Genomic DNA, 23,434 nt, shown 5'->3' with positions numbered 1-23,434 from the left:
AGGGCGTGTGTGTGTGTATACTGTGGGTCTGACGGTTTTTGTGTCCGCCTAAGTTTACATTAGATGCTCCCGTGTCTAAAAGTAGCAAGTGACAGAGGGAGGGAAAGGACTGCGCATGAAGAGAAAGGAGAAAAAGGCGGATGAGAGACAACGCCAAAACAGTGTCCAAAGAGCTTGTCGGTTTTGTTACAGCAACAGAGCCCAGAAGAACTCTGGGGGAGGAGGAGTGTGGGGGGAGGATAAGAACAGACACGGAGAGAAAGAAAAACACAGAGGGAGACGTGTTGGAAAGACAGAAATGTGAGCACAGAGGAAGAGAGATAAGGAGAGACTGGTGGGAGCGGGGCAAGATGAGAGGAAGAGCGGTGAGTGAGAGGAATGCCGGAGACAAAGAGGGGAGGAGAGGGAAAAGAAGACAGGAGAGATGAGGGACAAAATATATCAGCATCTTGTTCAACATAACACCGAGCTAGATATGAAAAATCTTTTTTGGTATGATTGTGGCTCATAGGACGACCGCTGAACTGGATGTTAAGGGCCCGAAGCTGCACATTTGCCCTTTTCGTTGTACGCTCGCCAACTTTTTTGACAAGAGAATTCGGTAAGAAGACAAACTTCTCCTTATAAAGCCCCACACAGAGTGTACCCTACAGAGGAGATGAATGAAACTGGTAATTTCAGTCTCGGGTCTGAATATTGCTGTGCATGACAGAGACAGCCTCACTGGGGGATGCAATCATTACAAGATAAGAAATACTCTGCTCCCCGTGGATTTCAATGTGTTTAAATGTTATTTGCCCCGCTCTGATTAAGTCTCCCCTCTGTTCCTATTGCAATCCAGCCTGCTGAATAAGCGCCTCGCCACCTCCACCTCTCCACCGCCCTCCCCTGCATTCTCAGCCGGCCACCTCGCCGTAGTGTACAAATATATCACACCAATACTGGGCAGGCAAATGACCTGCCATGTTCCATGGTCCCCCAGGGAACGACTGCCACTCATAACTCCCCGATCTCTCGCTTATTTCAGCCACTCACCGCCACTTTCAAAGCACATTGAAAATATGGCTGAGTTGTTATTTGAGCGCCATTATTGTACATTGTTTGGGTGTTTATGCTGGCTGGGTCCCTCGGCTTCAAAGTGAAGAAAATGGCGTCGGTAATGATGCAAGAACTGTTTGGATATATTCCACGCTGGAAAGTATAGGTGCAAAAACTGGATGGAGCACAGACATGGGGGCTTTTAGTCATAAAGGACAGGCAGCATAGCAACACTGCTAGTGTTTGATTTTATTAAGTGCCTGCCATTGTTGACAACAAAGTCATGCAAGTGCATAAAAATAATCAATATCAATATGAACAACTGTGGTCCCAATATAAAGCGAAGTTAAAGCAATATTTGTGCTATGGGGCCTCTAGATATTGCCAGCCTTGTTATCAATGTATTCTCTTCAGCAATGAGCTCAAGCTTTGCCTTCAGTCCAGTGTCTGAACACATTTGATACAAGAAACCTTTTGTTCTCTACCAAATCACTTTGCGCAGAGCAAAATCAGTTCCACAAAGCTCTGGAATTAAAACCACAACCTAATATGTCTTTGGTACAAGTGGGCCTTGACCTATTATTTGACAAACGCTGTTTGATAATGGGATTCAGCACTAAGCCGGTCTCCATCGCTGCACTGCAATCCACTTTCCTCTGCAGGTCGGCTGACCCTTCCCTCGGCGTGCTGAAGGATGGCTTGTATGATCTGTTCTGGCTTGTTAAAACTTGTGATTTCACAAGGGGGGGGAAAGGTCAAGGCTCACACGACGACAAGAAGCTGTCACCAGAGTCGTGCTCGTGACCCCTACCCACAATGCCACAGCAGAGAAAAAGGAGTCATCCTCAGAAGATCCCTGCTTCTATCTCTCTTGAGGAATACTCAAGTCTCGTCCTGCACGCCTCATTTGAATTTCAACGCCTGTCTTAAACTCAGTAGCACGCACGCACGCACGCGCACACACACACACACACACACACACACACACACACACACACACACACACACACACACACACACACACACACACACACACACACACACACACACACACACACACACACACACAGAGTTTGCAGCTCAATCGTCCAAGAGAAAGCACATTTTCCGACTCGACTGACTCATGAATCGTGAATCCGCGTGTCGGGGAGGTGTCTTGCTATACACCCTGACCTTTCCGAGGAGAGAATGGAGTGAATCTATTTCTCCCAGCGGTGTTTGTATGAAGCCAGATGCAGCAATTATTAAAGCCTAATGAATAACTGGGACAAAACAAAGCACCGGCAGACTCTAGCCATTTCTGCTCACCCCAAAGGCTACATTAGCATCTTAAATGCAATTGAAACTTACTCAAAAGGCAGACAACTGGCTCTAGGAGGGACAAAAACAAAAACATTATTCATTCTCCCCGACCTGTAGTATCAAACAAAACTAAAGCTTCATGGTTACTAAGACGGAAATGGGTCAGTAAATTAGTGCGTTCGTGAACAGATGCAGACAGTTTAAAGCTCGGATCGGCACTCTTTAATTTGATCTCATTTTTTGGGGAATCACACGCGTCACTCTGTCACTAAAGAAGGGATATTGTGCAGCTACATATGGGGCTTAACAAGCACACTAGAACATGGAAGCTTCTCTGTAAGCTGATTCTCGGGGGAAGTAGGAGGAGGGATGAAAATAAGAGACTCGGAGTAAAAGAGATCGGCAGATTATGTAGGCTGACCACAACCGCTTTGACCACCACCGAAAAACCTCTTAAAGCTGTTATCATGTCAAATAAGAGAAATCCTGGAAAGCCTCAACTGCAGCGGCGCACTCTCAGACATTTATTTTACAAGCTCCCGGCTGAGCACACAACCAAATCTCTCACTTCACAATGGATTTCTGAGTCATCCATCAATGTATGCACTGCTGTGGTTGTGTGTGAATGGGCGCCATTGGACGACGCTTGAGGTGCTTCGACCAGCGAGCATGACTCTGTGTGGCCTAGATGCAGCCTCAGAGTGAAAGGGGGCTGCGGCGCCGCTAATTTGGGTCACTGTGTTGCTGGGTTGTGGCCTGTGTTCCTCCAGGAGCGGATTTAAATGTGTGTGCATGGAAAGTGTGCATGTGGGGCTAGTTGAAGTTTATCCACTGTCTGTTTCCCAGCTGTGGCGTTTCCTGTGCTGAGCTAAGCTAGCCTTCTCCCTCTCGTTCTCTATCTTGCTGTAATATGGTCTTCATTAGCAGGCCCGTGGCTGTGGTAGTTGGCTGGCAGAGATGTTCCAGCTATGTGTTTGTACTAGGGAGGGGGTCCTCGGGGAGAAATATGTCAGCCTAATCCACAGCTTGGACGAGACCCTCGCCACCACCTCATGACTATGAACATGACGGGACGCGATGAGAGGCATGGGGGGGGGGATGTATGGAGTTAGAATACAGGCAGGGAGCTCGAATAGAGAACTGTGTGCAATACCGTCTTCGTCTCCTGTGGTCGCTGAAGTACGGCCAAGTATTTAAGCAATAAATACACACGAATGTGCACGAAAGCGAACACACACTTGGCTCTCTTGACAGGCATAAACCTCAACAAGAACAACAGTGAAACCGGATCCTGAAGCCATCTCCTGGAACTGTGAAGTCAACAGTCTGTTACTAAAGCGCTCCCAGATCATCGGAAATGGGGGAAATATAGATTTCCCTGACAGTCTTTGAGTCTCTTTAGCCTCCCGAGCACGTCTACTCTCACGCACTAACTCAATGTGATCTTCCAGAAGTGGCAGTGAAAAGGCGTTTTTAGCTCTCCTCTGTGAAGGCAGCTTACAAGTGGCAGCTCTCTTGAGCGGCAAAAGGAGAAAGATGGAGTTAAAAGGGGACTTAAGAGACAGAGCATGTGGTACAACAATAGGATGCACAATACTGCCAAAATCTGCTGAGCAAATACAGCAAAATGTTATCTTTAGTTTGTTTCTGCTCCACCTGTAACGCCTACACACATACAGAATATCACAGAGAAAGCATGCATACACAGCGCTACCATTGCAGCCGATGTACAGAGTAAACAAAGTGAAACCCATCACACACACACACAGACGTGGGGCTGGGGCTTTACCACAGTGGCGCCGGGGCAGGGCAGGCGGCAGCAGCAGCTACTAATTAAGAGTGGTTGGCTGAACAGCTATAGTTAGGGCAGGAGCTGGAGGGCTGAAGAGAATGGAGCGACAGGTCTGACACCGTGTCTGTGTGAGTCCATGAGTGTGCGTGTGTGTATTTGTGTGTTACAAGTGGCCCCGGGGCTACAGGCTAGGGCCCCAGTTCAAGTCTTGCTGACTCAGACTCAACACTGCCTGTCTGGCTGCAATACTGCTGGTGCAGCTAGCAGGGGGGGGAAGAGCAATTTGCTCTTTCCCTGTCTCTGTTACTTTCTCCCTTTTCTCTTCACTCCCTCGCTCCTCATCCTCATCTTTCAGTTTCACTTCCTCTTTTTTGCCTTTCATTCCCTTGCTCCACTTTTGCAGTCTCTCTCTCTCTCTCTCTCTCTCTCTCTCTGTTTCCGCATACAGTCAATATGATTCAATAAGCTTCATTGGCAGTAAATGTGTTTGCGGAGCAGAGGTGCGGATTACAGTGGGGATCAAAACAGGAAATGCATTTGCTTTTAATGGTCCTCGACAACGATAACCTCAAATCAACCTCTCATTCCACCTCTGTTTTTGATTCCACTTGTGGATACTGGATGTTCCTGTTCTGTTGCTGTGGCCGTGGTGAATCAGACTTGTTGGGCAACTTTGGGAATTAACAGGTCCACTGTTTTCGTACATCAATCTGTGAAATGTAAACACAACCAGGAAAGATGACAGGGTCTGAGATATCCTCAATATCCTTTATAACAGTAGTCTGTAAAATGCAGAACTCAGTACGCATTTGCCATCTTTAGCAACAGTCATTTTGCACATTTAAGGCAAATTATTGTATTAAAATGACTGGTGACCACATTAACATACATCTAAAAGGGTCTTGTGTCAGTATAAGAGGCTTGGCCTGGGCTTTAGTTATTTAGAGTGCCAGCTAATCCTATTGTTGTTGTCTCTGGAGCATAAGTGGCGAGCTTGATGTTAAATCCTTGCCTTTGTCTCTTTGTGTCTCATTTGCTGCCATCGAGCGCCTAAAATTATAGTCCTTCACATTTAAAGGTAAGCCAGTTTTGAAAGTCAAGCGCCACTCTTGTGCATACCATGAACCAATACTGTGAAGTATACTGTGAATATCACATCAAACAAGCTTGACATGACAGAGAATTTAACTGTGGCTACCTATTGGACTGAATCGCTGCCAATCCACTGCATTCTCAGCGTTTCTGAACCGCCAAGAGAGGAAAAGTGACACAGCTGACATTTGGATGCCTCGAACCGTGGGAAGGTTAATGGTATGAAATCGGCAAGTTGCCATTTTTCTGCACCAGGTCCCGCACCGCAACTTGACGTTCCTTCTGTTTCTCAGGACCGCAGTTACTGGTGCATTCACACAAACACACACACACGCAAACTTGCTCTTTTGTGTTTGCAGTCTAAACAAGAGTGTTACGGGAGAGTGTGTCAGTTTATTGTTTGTCTGTCCCTCTCTGTGCTCCCTGATGTTTACCTCTGCAGAACAATGGACTGGCCTGGGAAAACCTGAGCACGGGAGGTCTAATCCTGTGTGTGTGCGTGCATGTTTTTGTTCCCACTAAGTATTGTAATTCTGATTGTACTTCCTTCGTAACAGTTTCCATGATGCACTAAACAATCACTTTGCACAATCTAACTACCACTAAGCAATCTCTGGGCCATGTGAACAATTTCAATTTCTGTCAATGCTTCAACGCAGATGTCTTTGCATACATGAGCCAGCAACATGGCTAACCACTCTTCTGGATTAGGAAACCTCCTGAAGACGCTCGTCTCCCTGCATCTTAACCTGTAGTCAATTCAGATTGAGTTTTCTCAGTAGAATGATTTTAGATTGTGATCGATCTTCAAGGTGTTCACTATTAAGAGTTTGCAGCATTTAATGTCCTCTTACTTCTGTTTCCAACTTTCACATAACCTCTCTGTCTATGTGAACAAAATGCAAGGTGAATTATAGGTCGCTAACATGGCAGTTGAGGAACGTGTGCCATCTTTTTGCAATATTGTGTTTTAATGCCGCAGGGCTATTTCAAGTTTGGCTATAGTCTATAGGGCATTTCAATTTTGAGAAAAAAAGACAGGAATTTAAGTTGTGTTGATTGCAACAGATCATGATATTAGTTGTTTTTTTTTGCCAAGATAGCCCACCCTTATTTTCTCAGAAACATGCAGCCTTTGTGGTGACATAAGCAACAACATTCTTGTGAAAAGTTCAAATGTTGTACTGTTGTGGTCGCCCACCACCGTTTCCCACATTATATATGTTTTTGCATAGAATACCAACATGTCAATCATTTAGACACCAACTTACCCCTGACATCTGAATATAGGCACTTGCATGTGAAATGAGAGAGAGACACAAACACTCAGTGGAGAGGTCAAGAGGGCGTTATCTGTAGCTACGGGCTGTTAATTCAGCCAGCTTTACATAAAAACCGCTCTGTTTCAGCGTGTGTGAGATCAGACTGGGCCTCTAGCCAACCAACAGTTGGGCTAAGTGTCTCATGCGGGCTTACCACTGAGGCTTAAACTGATATGGCTACTGTGGCTAGTGGACTGGGCCCTAACTTAACAATGGCTTCAATCTTGGCATTAGTGTTGTGAGGGTTACTTCATCTACAAGTGGCCTTATTAGCGCTCGCATCTACTGGAAAAGATGGTAGGATTTCAAATTTCGGAAAAAGATCAAATTCATGCAATTGTGAAATCAGTTTATAAGAGACCTCATTGTGTTTTTTCGAGATGAGAAATTGTATCAAAAGAGTGTCAAAAAGCACAGCACGTTATCATGAGTAAATGCCGTGTAGCTTTTCATTATGAGAGCTCGACAGAGAGGCAGACAGAGAGAGAGAACAGAGAGAGGCCTGCGCTGTGCCCATCCTCACTTTGGCCCAGTGCCAGGCCTGCTCCGACAGAGGAGGAGAGAGAAAGGGAGGGTGTTGTGAGCGCGTGTGGATGTGTGTGTGCGAGTGGGGGGGTGGGCAAACATTCCCCTGGCAGGATCCCCGGGACCCGGCGGAGGGCAGGGTTCAGCCGGTGAAGGAGAGGCTGCGTGCCCGGCAGTCAATTAGCGGCTTGCATTTACACAACAAATGGAGCTCCCACGGTTTCTGCAGCGCGCGCACACACACACCACTCACGAGTGTATCCACTCAGCGCTCATCAGCACACGCCGACGCAAGGTCAGAGAGATGGGGAGGGAGGAAGAGAAAGAGAGAGGAAGAGGCCAGCTATCTGTTGGAGTGGCACTCTACAAATACTAACTCATCGGCTGTATCAGAAACATGAGCAGGGCTGCGGTGAGCACAGAGTATCAAAATCTCTGCTGCTGAACACTGCAGCTGTGAAACAGACATGGATACCGCTCCTCATCACTCTGCAGATTTATCAGAGGACACTGAGAAAAATAGGAGATCTTTATCATGATTAAGTGCTCAAACAATTAGTTAATTGACAGAATATGAGAAGAAAATATTAATGATTGATTCATTGACTTATTGAATTATTAAGCTTCTCAAACAAATGTGAGGATCTGCTGCTTCGCTCTCTGTTATATCATTGTGAATTGAACATCTGTGGATTTTTAAATATTGTTTAAGACAAAGCAAGCTATTTGAAGCAAGCTATTTGGCAAACTGGTACTTTTCACACTATTTTTCTTACATTTTATACCCTCAGAGGTTCACTGAATCTGCCTCCAAACCAGTGATGTTGCATCGTCTAAGGCTACTGGCCCACCAGTAGAATAAAGGTAGAAAATAATCGACTCAAATTAACTTTTTCTTATTATTAGCTTAATCTGCTAACCCTGATCAGCAAACTCTTTACCCCTAACAGGTTGTCCTTGCCTGTGGAAATCAATGAATTGTGGTACTGTAGTTCTCTTTTGGCGCTTTGCAACATTAAATGTAATTTTCTTTGCAAACAACCTCAGCAGGAACTGCCAGCATCATGCATCAGTGCATAGCAAATGAATGCAAAACAAAAATTTACTTAGCGGGTTGTTAATTCTACTGAGCTGAAAGGCACAGTCACAGTGCAAAACTGAACCAACACTCAGCTTGCTGGGAGATGGACACAAAGAGGAAACATAAAGGACAGAAAGAAGAGGAAAACACTGAAGAGAGTCAGTCAGGCAGAAGATACAGGGCAGGAGTGACAGACGTCCTTTTCAAACATTTAGCGTCACCCAGAAACCTTGTGGAAAATTGCCATGTCAGGGTGATGACTGAACAGAAGCCAAAGTCAATACTGTTGACTCAATAAAGTTTATCAGGCAATACCCCTGTCAGGACCTGGTGAAACACCCTTCAGTCTTTCTTGTTGATGCTACTGTGAGGAAAATACACACAATTTCCGAGCGAGCAAAAGATTACATTACACTTTCATCGAAATAGAGCAAACCAATAACAAGACACTCAGAGATGACTTATTTTATACTGCAAGTTGCTTGCTGCAGCATGTGAGATGCCAAATTCAAAATGCTAGGAGAACCTCAACAGCAATCAACCTCTTACCTAAAACAACTATATAAGACATCGTTCCATTGATGTGTTGTTACACATTTGTCCTTAGCTATAAGCCTGTTCACCCTGCCGACGTCTGGCAAGCGATAACAAAGTATCCGCTCTTGTGTGACCGCAAAACAGGGAAGCATCTTTCCTCAGGCTAATCCTCCAACAGCACATCAGTTTTAAGTGCATGACTTGATTATTTTATTCATTCATTTATATGATTTTAGGGCAGGGGGGGGACTGTAATTTTGTTATACAATCTTGTGTTGTATGATGATAATTAAATTGGATCTTGAATCTTGAATGATAACTCTTCAATGACCCACAACAAGTTAATGCTGTTCTGTGTGAATGAGACACATCAGCTCTGGATACCCTGCTCATAACCAGGTAATTTTTGGTATAAAAAGGGTGAATGGCGGTCACTACCGCAACTGTACTTCTACAACCTTACAACCGAAGGTATTGGCACCAACTTCCAGCCTCTCAGCCATTAATTCTACTCTTCTTGACACTTCTATCCATTTTATGACTCTTTCAGGGCAGGAGTTGTTGCATTAACTTTTCATAAGGTGACCACATAAAGAAATACTCTGCCTCATCTGCCTGCACTGTCTGCCTCAGTGAAAATCCAGTGTAAAAACATTGTTGTAACCACTTTAATGACATTGAAACGTGATAATCCTGTTAAGCGCACAGAATTATACAAGCGCCTATAAAATTCTGCTTTGGCGTTAATGTGTGTGAAGCCGAGGCGGAGGACGTATAGGTCTTGTTTGAATGACAACAGAAAGGTAGTTTAGCTGTGTGTTCAGTATTAGCAGTCAAACTCAGTTTGCGCCTGTTTACAATATCTATATCATAAATTTGATTTTGAGGGGGAGTTTGTGTGACAGGAGAATGAGACAGGAGACAATCACTGTCTCTGTCTGTCTCAACTTCCCCTGCTCCTCCCAACCATCTGTCATTCCCTCCCATTGACATTCAGGTGAGAACTGCCTTGTCTGCAGACGCTGTGTGTTTGTGTGTGTGTGTGTGTGCTTGGCAGTTACAGTGGAAGCGGCCCGCCAAAGTTAATGGGAGGAAGACGTGGGTCTATATCGCTGTTGATGAGGTCGTGTGAGTTTGGAGTGTGTGTACGTATCTCATCGCCGACGGGTCGGCACGCTTAATGTGCGCATCTCCCTGCCTATCCGCCCTCTATCCAGTCTATCCATTCATCTCCTTGCCTATACATCAATTCAGGGACAATTATTGGTGAAATGAGACCAGTGGTAAGTGGATGAAAGGTGACCTGCACCATACAGCAATCAAACCCCAACCCGTCTATCTCTCTCCTCTCTCTCCCTGTTGCCCTCCCTTTCCCTCTCCCTCCAGCTGTGCTCTGAATAGGCCCTTAAATCACTCGGCCCGGGCCCTTTGATTGGTTGACCTCTCTGCATGATTAAACAGCCATTTTCATCACGTCCTCCATAGGAGAGTGACAGAATGAGAAAGAGGGAGAGAGAGGGAGAGACAGATACACTGATAAAGGAGGTGAGCGAGCACGACAAAATGGCATCTCTCCACACTCATGATGACAGACATTTGGATCAGACGAGAGAGAGACTGAAACTCCACAAAGTGCAAGCTGATAAACATCTGAAAGAGAGACACACACTCTTAGAGTTGAACAGAGTTGGATATAGCTAGCTTGCCACAACCCTGACCACGAAGGACGGGTGGGAAGGGCTGGGTATCCTATAAATAAAAAAATCGCAATACCAGTACCCTTACAGTGAAACCGATACCAATATAGAACTTAATTTAATACCTTTTTTTCTACCTCATTTGATACTGGTCATGTGAATGGAAGCAATCAGTAAATTGATAAATGTAATGACAACCTTATTATTGCACATACATATTTCTATTTCTATTCTACAGTGACTACCACACTAAACTATACAGGGAGCTAACAAGATATCAGTGTCAGAGTCACCTTAGCTCACCAAAGACCTTAACACTAATTCCCTGAAATCACCCTTCTGAAGAGGAGGTGAGTTTAATTTCCTCCCCTTCCCTGAAACAAAACTTCTCGTCCGATAAAATCGCCACCCCCTCGTAACATCTGTTTGGCTCCAATATATAAAAAGCTGTTAAGCCAGTGTGGCGGGGTGGTGCAAGCAACAGCAGCTGTTCCAATGCTGCATTTAGTCCTTAATTAAAGTTTGACTCAGCTTCTTCAGAGTTTTTGTCATCCTCCTTTTCCCACACTTTCCTCTCTTCTCCCCCTGCCTTGCACAGAGAGCGTCTCTCTACAACAACATTATTTATTATTCTTTGGTGCGAGCCGCCTTGTTGCTGTTCTGAGTTAGCTAGTGTTGCCAAGTTCCCTCCCTCACCCCTCTGTTGTCTTCTTCTTTTCCCTCCGCCGTTTCTGGCCGAGGTGCATGCTCTGGCATCATTTTGTTCAGATTTCTCCTATCCCGCCCTTTCACAAATCTAAACGCTCAAGGCTTTTATGTTGATGCAGCTACAAGCAGACTGGGAGACGGGCTACTTTTGAAAATGTGTCTGTGCTGTGGCCAAGTTTGACTGCAGCGCTGATTGCCGAGGGCAGGATGAGGTGTGCCTCTTGAATGAGCTAAAAACAGCTTGTGCCATGCTTTGAGAACAGCACATGTGGCGATGCCTCTCTAATGTGTCTTCTTTAGGAGTTTAGGAGAAAGGTCACACAGGACTGATGTTTCAGCTCGATGATGTCTTTGGTTGGATAATGTAACCTCTCCTGCCCTGTTTGTCTGCTCTAAAATTAATCATTGGTTTTATGGCATTGTTTTCAAGCTGCACTCAACATTCAGCATAGCCTCAAGTGCCAGTTGGACAAATACTATCTGTCATGTGTCAGAGGGCAGGCGGAGAGAGTCTGCTGGTGCACCAGGGGCCATGTCACGCTGATCTCAAGAGCCAAATGAGGTCACACTCGGGTAAAAATGGAGAGCCAAGCCTATCAACCAGAACAGCCACATTCCTGCACATGCAATGGAAACCAGGGGAATCGTGGATCTTGGTGAGGCAGAGGAGGAGGGGGGCGGTCCCCAGGAGAAAGACTTGGAGAGAAAGGAAGCTACTCCTCCCAGCTGCCACGCATCAGCACATCACACCAGTCACAAGTTACACACCCCATTTCATTTGGAATGCGGTGGCCCGACAAGAGCTGAATGGTATCGCTGACGCATTCCTTCATGTTTGCTGGCTGCTTCATCACATGCTCTGCTTCCTTATCTGCTCCAGAAAATCTACCAGCTGAGAGAACAGACTCGCTGGAGCAAAAATAGTCAGACGCAACACTTACAGACACTCTTCATTACCCTACCTCTCCTCACGTGGGAGTTGGCACACCGCTGACCTGTGTGACAGCTCCTGGTGAGGGGAGTAGAGGCACGGGTCAGAGGTCACCAAGCACAACTGGGCCATCATGGGATAGCAATGCGTGGCTCGCACTCACACCCACCTAAATGCCCCTCCCCCGTGATGCAGTAGCAGCTCAGAGGTCCACCCCAGGCTGGGCAAAAAGCAACACAAGGGCCCTGGCAATAAATGCAGCATGGCCCCACTCCACCTTTAAAGTAGGGATCAGTCTAACCTCTGACCTCCCCCTCCTTACCCTACTCCTCCTGCTGCTCTTCTTCCATTTCTGGTTACAATCAACACCCCACCCCCTTCTAGGCGGTCCGCCATTGTCTGGCCTGGAGTACTTATTCCCAGACTCCCCCTGCTCTGCTTGCCTCCCCTCCGCAGGGGGTCGAGGAGGGTGAGGCGACTTAAAAGCACCCCCGGGACTCACGTCGTTGCAGCGTGGAGGTAGCCCAGGTCTGCTAAAAGAATTAGGCTGAGCAGCCGCCGATGTTCTGCACAACATGCTGTCGAGTGGTTTTCCCCTTAACAAGCTATGTAAGGGAGGAAAGGGAGGGAAACGGGGGTTTTATGGTCCTTGAGCACATGTTTCCACTGAGGGACCGGAGGGAAAACAACCGGTCTTTGAGGAGCATCCCAAAACTTTTGTCTAAAGTTGTTGAATGTTAGTAGGACGGCCTCCAAGCTGTTTAGCAGCACCTACAAGGAGGTTGAAGGCCAAGAGAGAAGCAATGATATGCAAAATTAAAGTTTTAAAACATTATTTGAGGCCTTTTTGCATTGAGCTTCCTATAAAATGTGTTGTCATTAGCATGCGAATGTCACTAATCTTTGGAAAGCATTTACATTGATTTGCACAAGGTAAGGGTAGTATTACTGGGTAACTGTAGCACCTGTGAATAGAGAAAAGTCCCTTGTACATGTGTCTATAGTCGACATGCTATGCAGTGGCACAATGCCAATGCACAATGAAGGCCAGACTCGGCGGGCTACTCATCACTTCTCCCTCTTTAACCCTTTGAGAGGAGCACAAAAGAGGGAGCTGACAAAGAGGTGGTGTAAAGAAAAGGAGGTAGTAGTAGAAGGAGGTGGTGTAGGATATTCTATGCTGCTTCAGCTCAGCTTTAAGGGGAGTTTCAGGCTACATTTGTTGTTTGACAACTTGAAATTGGCTCCACCATAAGCATGGAGTGACGGCTGCCAGGAATCCAAACAATTTCTCAGAGAAGGATACTGTGATTAGGGTAGAGTAAGTAGCCATGTGCCTCTTACGAAGCCTAACAGGCTTGCACTATTATTTATGTTCCAGTTTTCTTCAAAATAACATTTCTGTGGTTCTTTTGGGCGTCCGTTACTAACAGAAATCATTTGTCATCTGTGCTACAGTTTAAAATAAACTAATCCTGCTTTCAGTCAGAGCTTAGAAAAGTTTGGAGCTGGCCACAAAACCTGACAGATCCCACTTGGCCCTGCTGTGGAAAAGTGGCTACTGCGAGGTAAACGCGGGGAGGTGAGAGGCTGGGAAGTACTCCAAACTGATTTAGTGCTAAAGCTACTCAAAATCTACCCTTCTTTTTGCAGCTGAAGTGGGATCGCATGGAGGATTTAAGAAGGCTAACTGCCTGTTTTGTTGCGCTGAAAAACTTAAATGTTTTTTTTCCCTTATTGACTGGTTTTATTGGTTTTCTGTGAAGTGAGCCTGTCTGCATAAGACCTCACCAAATACACACACACACGCACCAAACTAGCCAGAAGCACCAGCCCACATCTGAAGAGTGCCAGGCACTCAAGGGAAAAAATGAGTGGTAAACAAAAGGAACAAATGAGCACTTATCTCCATCTGGTAAACACACAGGTGCTGACATCAGAGTGTGTGGTTTATGAGCCATGGAGTGTATGTCCATGTGTGTGTGCACACACATTAACACAAGCCAGAATGCAAATAAGGAAGAAAAGAGGAAGAGTGTGTGATCCTACATGTGTCCTACATGCATATGCACCTACTTTCGCAGTGTCGCCACCACTGCCTCAGGGGCAACACAATCATACCGCTGACCTCTCTGGAATAAGCTGCCCCTTTCTTCCGCTAACATGGGGCTTGTTGCTGGCTAGTTCACAACACACAGCCACAGTAAAAGTGGCCAGACAGGCAGCTTGCTGATTTATAGGCTCGCCCTCGGCCATGCTTTCCCTGGGCAAGTGGCTCTCTTCAAAGGCCTGCCTTCTATTAGTCTTATTTACAGGGCTGGGGAGAGCAGACCTAAATTATTTAAGATTCCCCTTGGTAAATACAACAGAGACCAGGATGGTGTGTGTGTGCAGGAAGGGTGGACGGAGGACGGAAGACAGGAATGAAGAAGTGGGAGATACAGAGGCTGAAAAGGTGGGAAAAAAACAAGTGAGCAATTATGAGTTGCTGCACCATTAACATTCACCACAACAATAAATGGCTATGTGCCTGTGTAAACTCTTCCCTGTTTTCATCTTTCTTTACACTGCACAGTGTTACCTTACATTAAACATGACAAGTGCCCATGCTCACTCACACACAAACACATTCAGATAGTGTCCTGTATACCATCCGTCTGTATACCGTGTGTGCACATCAACAAACGCACACTGATGATGCACTGCTTATCTCAATGCAAATACATGCGCAGGCACACACCCACAGTGCGCAGGCTCCTCTCTCACACAGTGGTTCTCATTAACAAGCCAAACATGCCTGAAGAGGCAGACAGACTCTAGTGAGCACGGTAAACAACCAGTAGGCTCCCTCATCTAAACTGAGACTATCTCAGCATCAGCAACACACACTTTCTGCCAATGATGCTGACAGGCTGGGCCAGATACGATATACTCAAAAACCTGCTTTTTTGCAGTGAATCCCGTGGGATTTGGTGTTCTTTGCTCAGGGGGAACTTAGGAAGGAAAACATTGGGTAAGGTGATGGCCCCCGACAACATTTTTGGTGCACATAACAGAAAAATAGTATTGTACTTATATCGGCTATTGGCGATTGGATGAGTCCATTGCCTGTTGGTCTTTTTAGGGGTTGTTTTGGGAGATTTCTGCCATTTTATTTTGCTAGCTTAATGGTCTACCTACCTAAGAATGAGTGAGAGCTGCTGCTCAGCGACAGGCTAGTTCAACACCTGCACAAATGTATCTGCAATCTACGTGTTTTGGGCTGACGGTGGTTGTTGTTCATTTCCATAGTTTACAGTAAATTACAACATCTTCTTAAGAAGACCACAGCCTAGAAACTCTACCAGACTAATAGAGTTCGAAACCATAATTGAGGCATGGAGAGAAACCACAAATTCAAGAACAAACAGACAAGAAATGGTGACACCACTAAGTAATTGCATTGCAAATTTTCTCAGAGTTTTATAATGTTACAATAAAATAATGAGCACCAGCTATAGTGTACCATTCAAAAGCTGTCAGTGGATCCCAAATAAATTAAATGAGGAAGCAATCTGAAACTATATTTAACCCCCACACGATTCTTACTAGTTAGTGGGGAGGTTTCAAGACTGACCTGTGACCCACACAAAGCAAAGACAACAACAGAAATTATACAGGAATAACCACAACAAGTGCAATCTATCCGACCAGATGTGCACCTTATCAATAACATCAGAAAGTACAGATGGCTGGTATAGTTGTTATCTTGTGTTACAGGAAGGAACTGTGATTTCCTTGTCAATAGCAGGCTCAAGCTCTTCTTCATAGGAGGAAATGCAACAAGAGGAGCCATTTTTATGCCCACGCAAATCGGGGCCCGAGCTGCCTGCCTGAGTCAGTGTCTGAGGGGAGATGGACAGAATGCTGACGAGAGCATTAGCATGCCAGGGGGGAAACCTCATATGCCGAGGCTGTGCCCGCTAGCTGTGGGGGTGGAGGGATTTCTGCACAAGGCCACTGGGTCAGGAGTGGAACCGGGGTCAATACTGCATCTCTGGACCTTCAGGCAGAAGCTTCAGGGTGACTGTAACTCAATCTAAGTGGTGACGTGACAGTGGCTGAGGGTCAAAAACAACCAATGACAGTGTTTCTATGGTTTGGATCAAAGTCCATGTCACAAATTACAAGAGATTGTCAATTTGATTTTTACAAGAAACTAAATCCAACGCAGTGCTCCTGTCAATAAAATGAAGTGCCTGCAAACTGATGAACAAGAGAACTTCTTCGTGCCCTACTTAAGTCAATCTCATCGCTCTGCTTTCCATTTCAACCAAACTAATCAACAACTCTTTGAACAAAAGGAGACCATGTAAATTCTGTACCCCAACAGGCGGCACAGACTACAGTGGAGACGAAGCTTATTTTCAATTTGCAGCCAGATTAGCAGGCATGTGTTTGATACTGTCAGAGCGGCAGAGATTTTTCTATTGCAAGTTGTCTTGAGTGAGTGGCCTTTTTAGTGCCTGCTTCAAAAAGCATCCCCCGTACGCGAGCAGCTGTCACTTTCAGCAGGCACTGTGGAGGACGGACGCGGGGGAGGGGTCCTTTGAAGGAATGGTTAAAAGTGGGCGATAAAAATAAACTGGGAGAGAGGAGAAAATTAATTATACATAACAGACAGTTCACTTGGATGAGCACGACAGAGAAAGAGAAACTAAGGCTGCCTCCCTCAAAGAAAAAAAAGCCATTTTCTGGCTGAGGAAATTTCTGTTCTGCCACCACAGTGTTCATATTTATTTGGCTACATCTGAAGTGAGGGATGCAACAAGGAATCTTTTTTAAGAGGGTCAAAGCGTCAAACAATACAGACCAAGCTTTCATTTCAAATTCTCCATGCTGGCGCTCACTTCGTGCATCCTCTCTAATTCTGGCAGTTTCCTGGGACCAAAATAAAACTGCCTGGCCCCAGCGTGCACCCTCCTTCTTAAAAATGCGATGAAGCTTGCAGATAGCTCAGTCTGCCTTCAAATTCAGTTCTGATTGGCACTGATGAGGGTTTATGCTGCTGGCTCACCTGCAAACTCACCTCTTGATATGATTCGTAATGCGGCGGCACTTTTGCGGTTCAACACACCGCCCACTGACTCTCTATCCCAGCTTCGTATTCGTGCCAAATGGAGGTCATTCCTATTTGAGCAGTCAGTCAAGACAGGCCCGCCAGGTATTGGCGAGTGAGTTTATTTCATATTAAGGCTTGTCGGCTGGAGAGGTGTTAGCACCATGAGAGCTGTGTGTGTGTGTGTGTGTGTGTGTGTGTGTGTGTGTGTGTGCGGATGTGTGTGCGGATGTGTGTGTACGACAGGGCCCTCGGGTAGAGCCCTGCTGCTGGTCCCTCTTTAGTGCGTTTTAATATTGCTGCTGCTGTGTGGCTCCTCGCCCTGGGGCGCCACACAAACCCCAGAGAGACAGAGTAAAAACACTGCAATAGAGAGAAATAGGGAGGATGGGACAAGGCTCGGACAGAGACGGAGAAGCAGGAGAGGAAGCGACAGAAGATGAAGACGAGGCAACTGTAGAGTTACAGAAGAGCAAAAGACAGACGAGCACAGATCGAATGAAGCGCACTCAGAGCACAGCGCCAGCAACACGGCTAACCTCTTTAGCAAGACTGACACAAATGAAAACTTATGTAATAAAAACACACCATCTCCACCGGCTATGATATGAAAGCAGATATTGCATTACAGCTCTGCTGTGCCAAGGAAGCCCTCCATCACACATGGGAGAGAGAGTTTAGACCAATGGCGTACCCGACTCTCTCTAACATAACCCCCTGTACCGGTCTGAGGGGAGATCCTCTTTCAGTGGTAGTAAATTCTTCTTCATGCACTGAGCCAAGGAGCAGCAACGAGTGGGCACTGACAAGTTTTGAAGACAGTCATCTCATCATAAATGTACTATGAAATTGAGCCAGGGGGTCTTGAAAGAGAGAGAGATGAGATCGAGGGTGAGTGTGAGGATGGAAGAATGAGGTAGTTACATGTGCAATAGGGCTGCAACTTACGATTAATAGACTAATCCAGTTTAGTCCATAAAATTGTGAAAATTGCTCGTTGCAATTTCCCAGAGTCCAAAGCGATGTCTTCAGATTGTTTCTTTTGTCCAAACAACAGCCCAAAACCTAAAGAGTCTTCATTTACTCCCACAAATGACGAAGAAAAGCAGCAAATCCTCACATTTAAGAGGCTGTATTCAGCAAATGTTTGACATTTTTGCTTGAGTAATGACTGAAACGATTAATTGATTATCTAAATATTTGGCAATTCATTTTTTTTCTATTGACACATCCATTTATCGACTAATGGTTGCAGCTCTACATGTGCACGGTCTCTTATGTAGAAAGACGAAGAGGGAGATGGAGGACAAAGAGACAAAGAGTAAAGAGCGCAGGAGAGAGGATGGGGGAATGGGGAGACAGATCAGAAAAACTGGTAGTAAGAAAAAGTCAGGGAGAGAGAGAGGTGGTGGGGAAGGATGGAGGTAGACGATGGACTCCTGACAGGAAGAGAAGGAGCGAGAAGGGAGGAAAACTAAGGATCAAAGCCTGAGTGGCAGCAGAGGTCTGAAGGCAGGAAGAACGGCAGAGGAGTAGGCAGAGAGAGAGGAGGAAATGCCTAAAGATGAGGTTGTCACACTGGTTTAAAATGTCCAACAGTAAGGGAAACTGGAAAAGGAGCTAGATTTTGCAGTCTGGCAACACATAGACACGCAGACACTGCACACTGGGACCGTGAACACAGTCCATATAATATATCGGCTAGCCACATGAAAGCAATGAATCACAGCACAGTATACCCTGAAGAATACAGTTATGCACTGAAAATCCTTTCACATATATAAACAATTTCAATGACCCAGTGAAGTAGTTTTTCACTCCGACTGAGGAAGTCCCGTGTGAGCTTGATGGAATTTGATTCAAATCCTCTCCTTTAATTCCTTTTTCATCAATATGTGCACTAAAACTAAATACATTTAGGTGCCAGATCGCGATTCAGTTCTCACTCAAGCACAGCTCTTCTGCTTTGTCATCCATCTCCAATCTAATTAGACTTTAAATATGCCGCTCACTGAAAAGTCCAGAGGAATGCGACGGAGGGGGAGCGAGCCACACAAAGGCAGGAGCAGAGGGGTGCAAAGTGCACATGTCAGCTCGAATTCCAAAGTTTGGACATCACAGATTTACCCTTCACGCCAACGGCAGCCAGACCGGACAGGGCAGACTTTCAAAATTCATGACACCGCTGCTCTATTGTGGGGCAGATCTGTATCATAATTAGGGAAGATTGAGGCAAATTGCTTGTAATTTTCTGGCTGGGTTGCCGGCTTTCATGTGAAATGCTGTGCAAGGTCGCAGTTTTGCCAAAATAATAAAGAATTTCTGACATCAGCTGCATGAGGTGGGAACTTTTTGAATAATGGTCGAGGTGAGATTGTTTCTTGTAGATTAAAGGTGCACTATGTAGTTTTGGTGAAAACATCTTAATCAGAAGAGGAAGAACTTCAATAACTTTTTATGCCTAAACAAACTCTCTTCCTTTTCATGACTGAATAAACTGAATAAACCAACTGACCTTAAAGGACAACACAGACACAGACACATACAGCTTTACTTGTTTATATTTGGCGGACCCTGTCACCTTTTTCTTCAAACAGTGTTCTGGGGACCTTGATTTCCTCTGAGAACGGCTTGTTTATTCAGTTATGGTTATGAGTTTGTATTATTACCTCATTAGTATTGTAAATATTTAAATTATCAGTTTGAATTTCTTCTCCAAAACTACATAGTGCCCCTTTAAGTAAGAACAGAATGGGTGGTGGTTTGGACACGCATAATACAAATATCTGTATAATCCACATGTCTACCCTGGCTTATCAGGGGTTTCTTTACCATTCTGTCATTTCCAGACAAGTGTCAGCTACATACACAGGTCCTGTATCTTTTCCAAAGTCAGATTTAAGCACTTTAAGCTTTTACAAGCCGCATTTGAAAGCTTTTCCAGCACCTTACAGCTATAGTTGATCAATTTGTCAATCCTTTTCTCGATTAATCGATTAGCTGTTTGGTCTATAAAGTGTAAAAAGAAAACTGCACCGTACGAACCCTGTTGAGTACAAAAGTGTGCTTGCACAAAAAGGAGTCATCGCTACGTTATGGTACATTACTGCCACTCATGTAAAGTAACGCTTGTTTAGGTACACTGGTGTTGTGTGGCTGGCTGGTTGGCGGTGATGTGGTTGAATGATTTACTGGGCACCACCTCTTAAACAAACACTCATGTCACGGTTCAAACCCCGCGTCATTTACATGTGAATGCCGGTGGTCACCGCATTGAACTGTCAATAAGGAGCTGCTGCTTGACTGAAAAACTGGGTCACGTCACTTCTGATAAAGAGTTATCACACAGCGCCTGTGTCTTATGAGGATGTTCAAGTGGTGGCACAGGAGACAAAATGCACCACTCATTACCAATAGCTTATTTTAATGTCTTAAATCCACTGTAGGTGTCCTGCTTCAATAGTAACTGAATATTGCAGTGATTTTTTTGGGTGATAGGCTCTTGTCTGGCCCCACTCCGCCTCCTTAAAAAAATGCCTAAGCCCTTGCTCATCTAATATGATTCATGAATACATGTTTTTTTTTTTTAAAAAATGGGGCTCCAAATGAATTCACGTAGCGGTGCAGGGGTCGGGGGGTGGGTAGTCTAATTTGGTTAACCAGGATTTGATTAAAAAAAAATAGAGCTGAGGAGAATCCGATGGAGCAATGAGAGCATTTTCAATAGCTGACAACCCAATGCGCACTCTACACACCCACAGACAGCCCTCACCACTCTCCATCCCTGCTCAAAGGGGGAGATTCAATTGCTGCTGTCGAATAACAAAGCTCACAAATTGCCTCTCGTTCGTTAGCAGATTAACGCTCCTTTTCACACCACACCAACACAATTTCTAATTATTTCAAAGCTAATAGGTGGATCGATTTTGTTGAGGCGAGCAGCAACGGTGCACCCTGGAGACACCCAACTCCTCCCTGAGGTCCATTTAAGAAAAGCCAGGGGCAGGATGCAGTCAAAAGGTATGTGTGTAAAATAATAATACAACTAATAATAATAACCAAGCATGAAAGCTAACGTGAAGCCATGCTGCAGCCTCCTCCAGGCTCCCCGGACTACTTATCCAGGCGACAGTGAGTGTCAGCTCCGTGAATACCTGTAATTATATATGGTGGTGGCATTCCTCCTCTGAGGCAATGCAACAGACAGATAAGCCCGCTAGCGTCTACTAAGAAAACACTGCTTTCTTTTAAATATACAATATTACAGCAAGAGGAAGCTTTTCACACCAAAAAAGTCTGCTCTTTCTTTACCGCAGCCGATGTCCTCCAACTCAGCTTCACACTGCACCAAATCCGGGCTTACTTACAACCCTTTTTTAGTTTCAAGCACCAGGTGTTCAGCGAAAAATAACAAAAGGGGAACAAATGTGAGAATTAATTAAAGTTAGCGAGCTGAAGCCTCGTTCGGCGCACAATTTAATCCGCAGTTTTGCAGTTTGGTGCGGACAAATCCGACCGGTGGTCACACCGGGGCGCACATTCAACACAGCGCTGACACAAACACAAGGCTGCCCTCTCCACACACACCGACACACGGCTACATAGCTGGGTATGCTCCGCGCTCCCGTGTTTCGCGGCTGGAGCCTCCAGCTCTTCAAAAAACTCGTGGAGGAACCAAACCCGAAGAGAGGGGAGCAAAACACGACAAACTCACCAGCACAAGGAGCAATGGAGAGAGGAGAGGAGGAGGGGGGAGAAAAATGTAACCTAAATATTTCAGCCGGCTCCACCAAAAAAAAAACCCGCTCCTTCCTTCAGTCCCTTCCGTACGGTTAAAAAAATAAATAAAAAAGCAGAGCCCTGCGGAGCCCGGAGTTTTCCCGGTACTTACAGATTCAAGTGATCCGTCTTTCAGATATCCTCGCCATGGTTTTAAATTCCAAAACTTGGGGACATTCCACTCTGGTCACGGAGCGGCGGTGCTCTCTCTCCGGCGGCTCCCTGCGTGTGAATGGTGAGAAGAGGAGAGGAATGCAACTCCGGCTCCAGGAGGGAGGAGGAGGGGAGGAGAGGAGGGGAGGGGGAGGAGGAGAGGAGGCGCCCTGCTGCTGCAGTACCGCACTGAGCCCATAGAGGGCGCTCCCGGGCCGACTCCAGGTGTGACAGAGACAAGTGTGGGAGTCCTCCACATTACATTCATATTTAATGTGGTCGCCTTTCCAACACTTATTCACACGCTTTGTTTATTTTATACACATGTATACACGCACATAGTCTATCCACCCCATGTACTCATATTTATTCAGTGTTTGTTTATTATTTCTTTGCACCATACAGCAGTTAACTCCTTGGTGTTTACTGTCAATGGTGTTTTAAATACAGGCTCCTGTATATAAACCTACTTTCTTTGCACCAGCTCATCATTCTTTATTCCTTACCTGTAACTTATTTGCTCAGTTCTTGTTGTCCCAAGTTGTGTGTCTATTTCTGTGTTAGGACACCTAGAGTCAAATTCCTTGTATGTGCACTGGGAGTAGACCGATTATCCACCCTGGCCGATTATAAGGCCAATATTCAGCATTTTCACATAATCGTTATCTGTGATTTTTCTGTTGCTGACAAAATAAACTATGTTAAAAATGTGCGACTTTGGCTCTGATGCAACATCCTCTCACACAATGTCCCGTCCACAACACTATCTGATTGATAGCCTCTAAACACTGAATAATCTGAATCTGCAAAGTAACTAGTAACTAAATGTATCAAATACATGTAGCAGAGAGGAAGTGTAAAGTAGCAGAAAATGGTAAAGTACCTGAAAGTTGTTCTTAAGAACAGCGCTTGAGTAAATTGTACTTAGGTTTGTTGCATCACTGGTTGTTTTTTACACTAAGAGTTTAATTTTTACTGCTAATTAAAATTGGTTCCAGATATCAGTTTTCAGTCTCCTTGAATTCTAATAATTGGTATCAGCCCTGAAAAAGCCATATGGGTCTAACCCCTAATAGGTACTTGGAGTGTAGTGATATACCAATACTGACAATAACCGTGATATTAAAAAATGAGATGTTGATATCATGTTAATAATACACATGATAACGTGGTCAATCCAGCGCAGGCTTTAGACCTTGCAGATCTTTTGTTTGTCAGTTCATCTGTAGTACTTTGCCAATAAAGCTGATTTCTTTTCATTAAATGTTACTTATTTATTAATGTATAGTTATGTTTTATATTTAACTGTATTTTTTTATTTATTTATTTAGATTTCCTTTCAGATTATTAGTGTTTTTTATGACACACTCAACATATCT

General features: G+C 45.1%; 1 protein-coding gene across 4 annotated transcripts in view; it reads right to left on the bottom strand.

Moving 5' to 3' along the window:
- The window catches only part of plxna1b (plexin A1b), a 195,532-nt gene extending 173,448 nt beyond the window's left edge, over positions 1-22,084 (bottom strand). For all 4 annotated transcript variants that reach the window (XM_073468452.1, XM_073468454.1, XM_073468453.1 and 1 more), the window contains exon 1: positions 22,015-22,084. The gene's annotated coding sequence lies outside the window, so the exon portion shown is untranslated. The remainder of the gene's footprint in view (positions 1-22,014) is intronic.
- Between the last annotated feature and the right edge of the window lie 1,350 nt (positions 22,085-23,434).

The sequence above is a fragment of the Pagrus major genome, chromosome 6 (assembly GCF_040436345.1).
Source record: "Pagrus major chromosome 6, Pma_NU_1.0".
NCBI classification, from domain to species: domain Eukaryota; kingdom Metazoa; phylum Chordata; class Actinopteri; order Spariformes; family Sparidae; genus Pagrus; species Pagrus major.
Note: the sequence above shows the minus strand (reverse complement) of the source record. Positions and strands in the feature narration are given on the sequence as shown.